General features: G+C 51.4%; 1 protein-coding gene across 1 annotated transcript in view; it reads right to left on the minus strand.

The window, feature by feature from the left end:
- Positions 1 to 9,567, minus strand: part of PDZD4 (PDZ domain containing 4) — a 24,382-nt gene extending 14,815 nt beyond the window's left edge. Inside the window, exon 1 of the mRNA XM_012002265.1 lies at positions 9,508 to 9,567. The gene's annotated coding sequence lies outside the window, so the exon portion shown is untranslated. The remainder of the gene's footprint in view (positions 1 to 9,507) is intronic.
- Positions 9,568 to 9,573: the final 6 nt, after the last annotated feature.

Consider the following 9,573-nt stretch of genomic DNA (forward strand, 5'->3'; position numbering starts at 1 on the left):
GCAGTGCAGCCTGTAGTCCCAGCTACTTGGGAGGCTGAGGCAGGAAAATCAATTGAACCCGGGAAGCAGAGGTAGAAGTGAGCTGAGATCACACCATCACACTCCAGCCTGAGCGACACAGAGAGACTCCATCTCAAAAACAAAACAAACAAAAAATCTAGGATTCAATCAAGAAGCACACATACTACATTCGGTTGTTAGGTCTCTAGTTATTATGTCTCCTCTCTAATCTAGAAAAAAAATATATATATATATATGTATATTTACTTTAATGAGAATGACTTCTTGGAAGAGACCAATCCTTATAGAATGTGCCAGAGTATGAATTTGCCTGATTCATTCCCGCGGTGAGATTCAGGATGAGCATTTTGAAAAGAGCACCTTGCAGGAGAAGCTGTACGTCTCCTCCCCAGCCCCGCATCTGGCGGCTGGGCAGGGTCAGGCTGCCCCACTGTTGAGGAGGCTGTTTGATCACATGGCCCAGGTGGCGGCTGCCAGATCTCTCGCCTGTAAAGACGCAGTTTCCCTTCCTGATTCACAGGTAATTTGGGGTAATATTTGGAGACTTTGTGAATATTCTGTCCCCAACAACCTTACATCTAATGATTTTGGCATCCAGTGATGATCTCTGCCTGAATTAATTACTGCATTGGTGGCTGCAAAATGTCTCCACCGATGTGTAAGAATTCTAAAAGGGACAAAGAGGTGACAGGCCCGACAAGTAGCATGGCTGCCCACGCTCCCAACTGTGGCCGCCTGGGCAAGCCACACCACCCCCCTCCATAACTCTGTGTCCACCCTTTCTGCCTGGGGACAGAAGAGAGAGAAACATGGGAGGGCTTCATCTCAAAGGCCTTTGAGCAGTTAGTAGGGGGAAGGGGCGTCTGGGTCTCCATGAGAGACATGTATACTGGTAGGGGTGCCGGTCACAGGGAAGGAGGGTTAGTTAGCTGCACATGGCAGGGAAGAACAAGTTATGTCCTGTAAAGACCCCACGTAGGCAACAACCCCTGGAAGTTCTGATTTAATAGGTGTGGGGTGAGGCCTCACCCTCTTATTTGTTAAAAAACAAAACAAAACAAAACAAAAACAGCTCACTTCGCCATCCATGTTAGTGTGGTTTGGGGCTACCACGGACGTACTCCCGGTCCCTACCCAAGGCCCTAGCTACCCACAGCCAGTGGGCTCCACATCACCTGGAGCTTGTGAGAAGTGCAGAATCCCAGGCCCCATGCTGGTGGCTCAGTCAGAAAGTGCACTTTAACAAGGACTTCCGGTGGAGGGTGGCGCCGTACTGACTCAGAGCACACCCTGGAGGAACCAGGACAGACCTCAGGGAAGGCCTTCTGCACGAAGCAAGCATCTTTCCTTCCTCTCACTTCCCCTTCTCTCCCCGAATCCCAGGGTCTGTTGAAGTCTCATCAATCCACCTGGCCCCCACCTTTCTGGGAGAGTGATGGCCTCTCAGACACCTCTGTAGTCCTGGCTCAGAAGCAGAAAGGAGGCCGGGTGCGGTGGCTCACGCCTGTAATCCCAGCACTTTGGGAGGCCAAGGCAGGCGGATCACTAGAGGTCAGGAGTTTGAGACCAGCCTGGCCAACATGGTGAAACCTTGTCTCTACTAAAAACACAAAAAGTAGCCAGGCGTGGTGGCAGGTGCCTGTAATCCCAGCTACTCGGGAAGCTGAGGCGGAATTGCTTGAATCCAGGAGGCGGAGGCTGCAATGAGCCGAGATCACGACACTGCACTCTAGCCTGGGTGACAGAGCCAGACTCTGTCTCAAAAAAAAAAAAAAAAAAAAAAAGATAGGAAAGAGGAGTGTCCCACACCTTGCACAGGAAAAGCCAACCACTTCCGGAAGCCATTATCAAGATCAACCTTCAGGTACATGTTCACAGCTTTCCAGGCACGTGGCCCAGCAACTAAATTCATCCTCCCACCCACCTCAGGCTAACCTGACTGGCTAAGGGCACAGTTCACATCTAGCAACAATCAAAGCAATGTTCCCTCTGCAGCGTTTCTCATTTCCAATGCTCCAAGCAGCCATGAGGACAGGCAGAATGCACTGAAAGGGAGGACATCTTGTCCAGTCCCAGGCTGCTCAGCCTCGCCTAACTCCTGTGCAAAATGACCATATATGCCTCCGCTTTGTTCCCTGTCCATTTGTTTTCTTTCTTTCTCTCTCTCTCTCTCTCCCTCTCTTTCTTTCTTTCTTTTTTTTTTTTTTTTCCAGACACAGTGTGGCTCCATTGCCCAGGCTGGAGTGCAGTGATGCAATCATGGCTCACAGCAGCCTCCAACTCCTGGGTTCAAGCAGTCCTCCTGCCTCAGACTCCCCAGTAGCTGGGATTAGAGGTGCAAGCTACTACGCCTGAGCAATTTTTTATTTTTGTAGAGATGAGGTCTCAATATGTTGCCCAGGCTGTCCTAACTAATATTATACTATGTCACACTTCTTCAAAACTTGGAGGTCCCTTTCCTGAAATTCTCAGAATAATACTGGACATTCTTCTGTCACTGGGCATTAACTGTGACATACCCAGATGTAAGGCCTTCTCCATGTAACTTCCTTTTTCATTATTTTTATTTATTTATTTATTTATTTATTTATTTATTTATTTGAGACAGGGTCTCGCTGTGTCACCCAGGCTGGAGTGAGTGGCTTGATCTTGGCTCATGCAACCTCCACCTGCTGGGTTCAAGCAATTCTCCTGCCTCAGCCTCCCGAGTAGCTGGGACTACAGGCGCATGCCACCATGCCCGGCTAATTTTTTGTATTTTTGTTTTTTTGGTTTTTTGTTTTTTTGTTTTTTTTTGAGATGGAGTTTCGAGCCCAGGCTGGAGTGCAATGGCATGATCTCAGCTCACTGCAACCTCTACCTCCTCCCAGGTTCAAGCAATTCTCCTGCCTCAGCCTCCCGAGTAGCTGGGATCACAGGCATGCGCCATCATGCCCGGCTAATTTTGTATTTTTAGTAGAGACGGGGTTTCTCTATGTTGGTCAGGCTGGTCTCGAACTGCTGACCTGAGGTGATCCACCCGCCTCGGCCTCCCAAAGTGCTGGGATTACAGGCATGAGCCACTATGCCCGGTTAATTTTTTGTATTTTTAGTAGAGATGGGGTTTCACCATGCTGGCCAGGCTGGTCTCCAACTCCTGACCTCATGATCCACCCACCTCGGCCTCCCAAAGTGTTGGGATTACATGTGAGCCATGGCGCCCGGCCAATTTGCACTTCTTAATGACCAACTGAATGGCCTGTGGGCAGCAACTCCCCCCTCCACCCAGTGAGATCCCGTGGGACACATCATCTGTTTTCCTTGTCACAATGGCCTTCGGAGGCCTGCACTCTTTTCACTGCCATTTCACAGGTGAGGAAACCAAGTCACTGAGCCAGTGGACCATGCAGCGACTTGCCCCTGGCCACACAACTGGCAGTTGGTGACTGCCTCCATTCCTATCTCTACGCTGCACTGCCTTCTCTGGCAGGGCCCCTGAAGTAGAAGGAAGGAAGGGACGCCTTTCCCCCCTGGATGCGTGCATGTGGCCATGGAGTTCCTGTTCTAAAGCTTTGGTGAGGTTTGTCACTGGGTGGTAACCTGCACATCTTCAGTGTGCAGAGGGCAGGTGTTCATATGTCATACATGAACCTGGGGAACCGTCACCACCATCAGGACAGTGGCCATTTCTATCTTCCCCAAAAGTGTCCTCGTGCCCCTCTGCCCATCCCTGCAACCACAAATCTTTTCTCTGGCACTATCGAATTTCATTTCAGCGGACTGGACAGTCCTCAGGAACCCCGAGGTGAGAGGGGAAAGGGCATTCTACAATCTTGGAACAACGATACAGAGCAGGATGATCTGGTCCGGAAGGTGGCAGTCAGAATTCAGTGTCCGGCCCTCTGTTCTTCCACTCCACAAGGACTTTCTCAGAGCCTGCTGCTTCCCCAGGCAGCTTCTGTGGCAGAACCAGCTGACTGAGAGACCAGCTTTCCCTGGAAGGATGGAGGCCAGCGTGGGTATGCTGGCACCATCTGGTGCTGGTGGGGTGGGTAGGCAGACTGCCCGTGTCAGACCCAAATCCCTGCTCACGGGAAGCCCCTGTGCAAGCGGGAGGGAGCCAAAGAAGCCACCTTGCTCGGTGGGTGGGAGAGCAGCTTGGAGGAAGATGTCACTGAAGAGGGGACACTGGCTGCCACCCTTGCTCCTGCACTCAAGCAGTACTTTCTCCCCCCCACAGTTACCTACGTGTTGGTGATGGTCTCCCTCTTATTAAAAGGGGAGCCTAGGGCCAGGTGTGGTGGCTCACTCCTATAATCCCAGCACTTTGGGAGGCCGGTACGGGTGGATCACCTGGGGTCGAGAGTTCAAGACCAGCCTGACCAACATGGAGAAACCCCGTCTCTACTAAAAATACAAAATTAGCCAGGCATGGTGGCGCATGCTTGTAATTCCAGCTACTCGGGAGGCTGAGGCAGGAGAATCGCTTGAACCCTGGAGGTGGAGGTTTCAGTGAGCCCAGAACATGCCATTGCACTCCAGCCTGGGCAACAAGAGTGAAACTCTGTCTCAAAAAAAAAAAGTTGGGGGGAGACTGGGGGAGGGGGCAAGGCCCTGTCTGCAGTGTCTCTCTGCTGAATGCCCTGCACCCAGGATGGCTGCCAGCACCATGGGGGCTCACATGTAGGTGCTTTAGGCAAGAATGCCCAGGAGACCACCAGAAGGGCTGGCCAGGTGTCCTTTGGCCTCCCCCGATGTGGACGGAGGGAAGACGACAGGTGGTCCTGACCCACTCCCCTTGTAAAGCCTGAGTAGGATGGGCGGGAGGCCAGTCCCAAGCACCAGGGATTTATCCCCTGACCATCTCCGGCGTGCCCGGATGCTAGCAAGCACATCATGGTGTCAGAGAGGGAGTGCCAAGGCCGAGAGACAAGTTCAACAGAGTGTGGACCATGATGAGATATACGACAAGGGGGCCCGGTGGCAGTGGAGGGACATGGGCTGCAGAAAAGGCTCGGGAGCTGGGGACATGTTGCTTCCTGTCTTCCATTCTGGGCAACCGGCCTGCTTCCTTTTCCTAGCTCAACACGCAGTAATCCCCCATTTTCAGGGGAGGTCCCAGATTTTCCGAACTAGGAGGACATGATTGGAATATAGGAATGGGGCTGAGGTTCCGACATGACACACGAAAGTGCCTGTGACGGCCCACATCCGTGGAATAAAGGAACCATGTGGTCATCTCACTAGCCACAGAAGCAGCACTGCACAATCCAACATCTCTCATGATAGAAACAAATTAGGAATAGAATGGGAACTTCCTTACACTGATAAAGGACAGCTATGAAAAAGCCACAGCTAACTTTATACTCCCTAGTGAAAGACTGGAGGCTTCTTTACCTCTAAGATAAGGAACAAGGAAAAGACACTTCACCGGCACTTCTAGTCAACATTGTACTAAAGACTCTAGCCACAGCAAATTAACAAGAAAAAGAAATCGAAGGGTCGGGCACGGTGGCAATCCCAGCACTTTGGGAGGCCGAGGCGGGCAGCATTACTCGAGGCCAGGAATTCGAGACTGGCCTGGCCAACATGGCAAAATCTCATCTCTACTAAAAATACAAAAATTAGCTGGGCGTGGTAGTGAGTGCCTGTAATCCCAGCTACATGGGAAGCTGAGGCAGGAGAATCACTTGAACCCAGGAGGCGGAGGTTGCAGTGAGCCGAGATCACACCACTGCACTCCAGTCTGGGCGATAGAGTGAGACTGTCTCAAAAAAAAAAAAAAAAAGAGAAATCGAAGGCATCCAGATTGGGAAGGAAGAAGAAAAACGATTTCTATTTGCCAATGACATGATCCTAATATGCAGATAATCCTGAGGACTCTGCTAAACAAATGATATTTAATAAACAATTTTAGTAAGGTTGCAAGATATAGGATCAATGTACAAAAATCAATTTTTTTTTGAGACAGAGTCCTGACCCTGTCACCCAGGCTGGAGTGCAGTGGTGCGATCTCAGCTCACTGCAACCTCTGCCTCTGGGGTTCACACGATTCTCTTGGCTCAGTCTCCTAAGTAGCTGGGATTACAGGCACACACCACCATGCCCCGTTAAATTTTTTTGTATTTTTAGTAGAGACGGGGTTCCACTATGTTGGCCAGGCTGGTCTTGAACTCCTGACGTCAGGTGAGCCACCCGCCTTGGTCTCCCAAAGTGCTGGGATTACAGGCGTGAGCCAACACGCTCGGCCAATCAATTGTATTTCTATACAGCAGCAATGAGAAGGCTGAAAGTGAAATTAAGAAAACAATTCCATTTACGATAGCATCATAAAGAAAATACTCATGAATAAACTTAACAAAAGTGCAAAACATCATTTAAAGAAATTAAAGACCTAAATAAATGGAAAACATACCCCATGCTCATGAACAATAATCCCCAATTGATCCACAAATTTGATGCAATCTGTATCAAAATGCCAGCTGGCTTCTTTCCAGACATTAACCTGATCCTGAAATTAATATGGAAATTTGAGGGACTTAGAATAGACAAAACAGTCTTGAAAAAGACATACAAAGTTGGAGGACTCTCATTTCTTTATTTCAAAACTTGCTACAAAACTGCAGTAATGAAAGCAGTGTGGCGCTGGCTTAAGGACAGACATTTTTCTAAAGAAGATACACAAATGGCCAACAAGCACAAGAAAAGATGCTCAACATCATTTAGCTAACAGGAAGTGCAAATCAAAATCACAATGAGATACCACTTCACACCCAGCAGGACAGCCATAACAAAAACCCAGAAAATAACAACTGTTGGCAAGGATAGAGAGAAATTGGAACCCTTATACGTTGCTGGTGGGAATGTAAACTTGTTCCAGCCACTGTGGAAAGCAGTTCAATGGCTACAGGCAAATACTCCAAAGAATTAAAAGCAAGGATTCAAACAGATACAAGTAGACCAGGGTGCCGGGCGCGGTGGCTCAAGCCTGTAATCCCAGCACTTTGGGAGGCCGAGATGGGCGGATCACGAGGTCAACAGATGGAGACCATCCTTGCTAACACGGTGAAACCCCGTCTCTACTAAAAAATACAAAAAAACTAGCCGGGCGAGGTGGCCGGCGCTTGTAGTCCCAGCTACTCCGGAGGCTGAGGCAGGAGAATGGCGTAAACCCGGGAGGCAGAGCTTGCAGTGAGCTGAGATTCCACACAGCCCAAGGGGGTTGGAAGCACCCCAAATGCCCATCAACTGACGAATGGATAAATATTATGTTGTACATCACAAAATGAAATATTATTTGGAAATAAAAAGAAATTGACTACTGATACATGGATGAACCTTGAAAACATTATGATTAATGAAAGCCAGACACAAAAGGTCAGTTTCTATGAAACGTTTAGAATAAACAAATCCATAGAGACAGGAAGTAGACTGGTGGGTGCCAGGGGCTAGGAAGTTTGTAGGAGAAATGGAGGTGTGACCGCTAATGAGTGCAGGGTTTCTTCTGGGGTGATGAAAATGTTCTGGAATTACTGGTGTGGGTTGCACAACTTTGTGAATATACTAAAAACCAGTGAGTTGTACACTTCGAAAGGGTAAGTTGTACGGTAGGAGAATTATAGCTCAATACAGCTGTAATTTTGGAAGTGCTGTGAGTCATTGGCAGAAAATGGCTTGGAACACAACGCTAGGCTAGAGACTTGGGGGTTCCTAGCCTGGGGGTTCCAGGCCTCTGTGGATTGTATATGGAAGGCGCTGCAGATGCACTTGTGCTTTTTTCTGAAAATCAGACCCATGAAGTGTCTCACCCTGATAAGGTGCAGAGGCCCAAGGGGGTGCAGATGAGGTTATTCAGGGGAGACAGGGAGAAGTGTCGCCTGAAGATGGGGGAGCACCCGTGTTTAAGCTGGCCGGGAGGCAGGCACGGGGTCCCAGAAGCTGACCAGTCTTTTGGAACAAAAGCGCCTTCTCCTCTGAAGAGGCTGGGACCTGTGATGCGTCCACCTCCAGAAGCGCAGTCCCCTGGGACAGCTCATGGCCTGCACTGCTTTCCGTATCCACTTTTTTCAGTCCTCTTGTTTTCTCTTAGCTGTAAAGGATAGTTCTCCTCCTAAAATCCCAGCTCTGATTGGGCCAAGGAGGAATGTAGAAAGTGAAAGTTTGCAGCCAAACTTCCACGGGAGTTTTCAAAGGGAGCCCAGCAGGAAAGCGCACAGAGGGTGCATGCGGTAGTGGCCCTCCTCCTGGCGGGTCTCCTTGGAGAGGGCAAGTCCATTCTATGAAGGAGAGCTTAGAGCGCAGAGCAGGGAGGGCCCAGCCAGGTTCACCTCCCTGAAGGCAGGCCCAGCCCGACCTGCTGAGGCCTTCCCGGAGGGCTGTGGGGAGCCCCAAGGGCTACCGGTGTCTTTCCATGGCTCATTTCAGGCCTGGGGTGCAGCTCGGGTCGCTCTCCCCTATCCACGGGTCCCCACGAGGTTGGCCTTAAATGAAGAGCGACACCAATCCTTCTCCAGGAAAGTCAAGACGGCCCCGGAGGAATCGCTTGGAGAAATCGCTTGCCGTTTGATGGAATAACTCCCGAAAAGGAAGCAGTAGGATGGGATCCAGAGTCCCCGTCAACTAACCATCCCAGCCCCGGAATCCAACACGGATTCCACAGGGCGCCCTCTCGGTCGCATTCCTATCCCGCTAGGGGGCTGGCAATGGCCACACAAGGTTTCCAAACAGCGGGAACAAGAGACGAGGAGTGGCAGCCAGGAACTGAGAGGGAAGAAGGCGGAGGACAGCGAACGGGAGAAGCCGAGGACCCCGCGCACCCCCGAAGAAGGGCCGGGTAGAGGGGACCCGGAGTTCCGCCAGGCTGAGGCAAGATTTGCGTCCCCGCCCTGCCCCTCCGCTCCCGCACAAGGTGGCCAGAAGAGCTCGGCTCACAGCGTGAAGTCAGTCCCCGGATTCCTAGGAATTCTTCCCCGCGCCCCGCCCCGCCTCCCCTCACCCCCAGAGTCGTCGCCGATCCCTGCACGGGTTCCCCCACGTTCTCCCAAGCCAACACCCTTCTTTGCAAAGCACTTGATTCCTTCCCAGTCCAGACCAATAAACCCAGGAGCTGAATCCAGGCCACTAAACGCATACCTGTCTGAGCCCTGTCTGCTCCTGGGTGCCTTGACATTGACCTCCCGCCACTTAGCCCTAGAGGGTCTCAGCCCACAGCATCCGGGACATTTCTCTAGACAGTTTGCAGGGTGCACACAGAAAGTACACAAATGCGGGGCCGGGGGAGCCTCCGCGCACACAGAGACGGGGCACAGGAACGCACTCACGTAGTCACGCCACGCACAGGCAAGAAGCCCCATTTCGGGCCGCGGGGCTGGGCTCCAGGTCCGAGCTCGGGGCCCCGCGTCTCATTCCCTCCCTGCGGGGCCTTCCTGGTCCACGCCCCCCAAAGCCCGGTCAAGCACTGCCACCCGCAGAGAGCCCAACCCGCTGATCCCGGCGGTGCCCACTCACCCGAGACGCCCAAGGCCCGGGAGCCCAACGTTCGGGCAGGGCCAGGCGGGAGTGGGTGTCGGGGTG

Source organism: Mandrillus leucophaeus, unplaced genomic scaffold, assembly GCF_000951045.1.
Source record: "Mandrillus leucophaeus isolate KB7577 unplaced genomic scaffold, Mleu.le_1.0 Scaffold681, whole genome shotgun sequence".
NCBI classification, from domain to species: Eukaryota; Metazoa; Chordata; class Mammalia; order Primates; family Cercopithecidae; genus Mandrillus; species Mandrillus leucophaeus.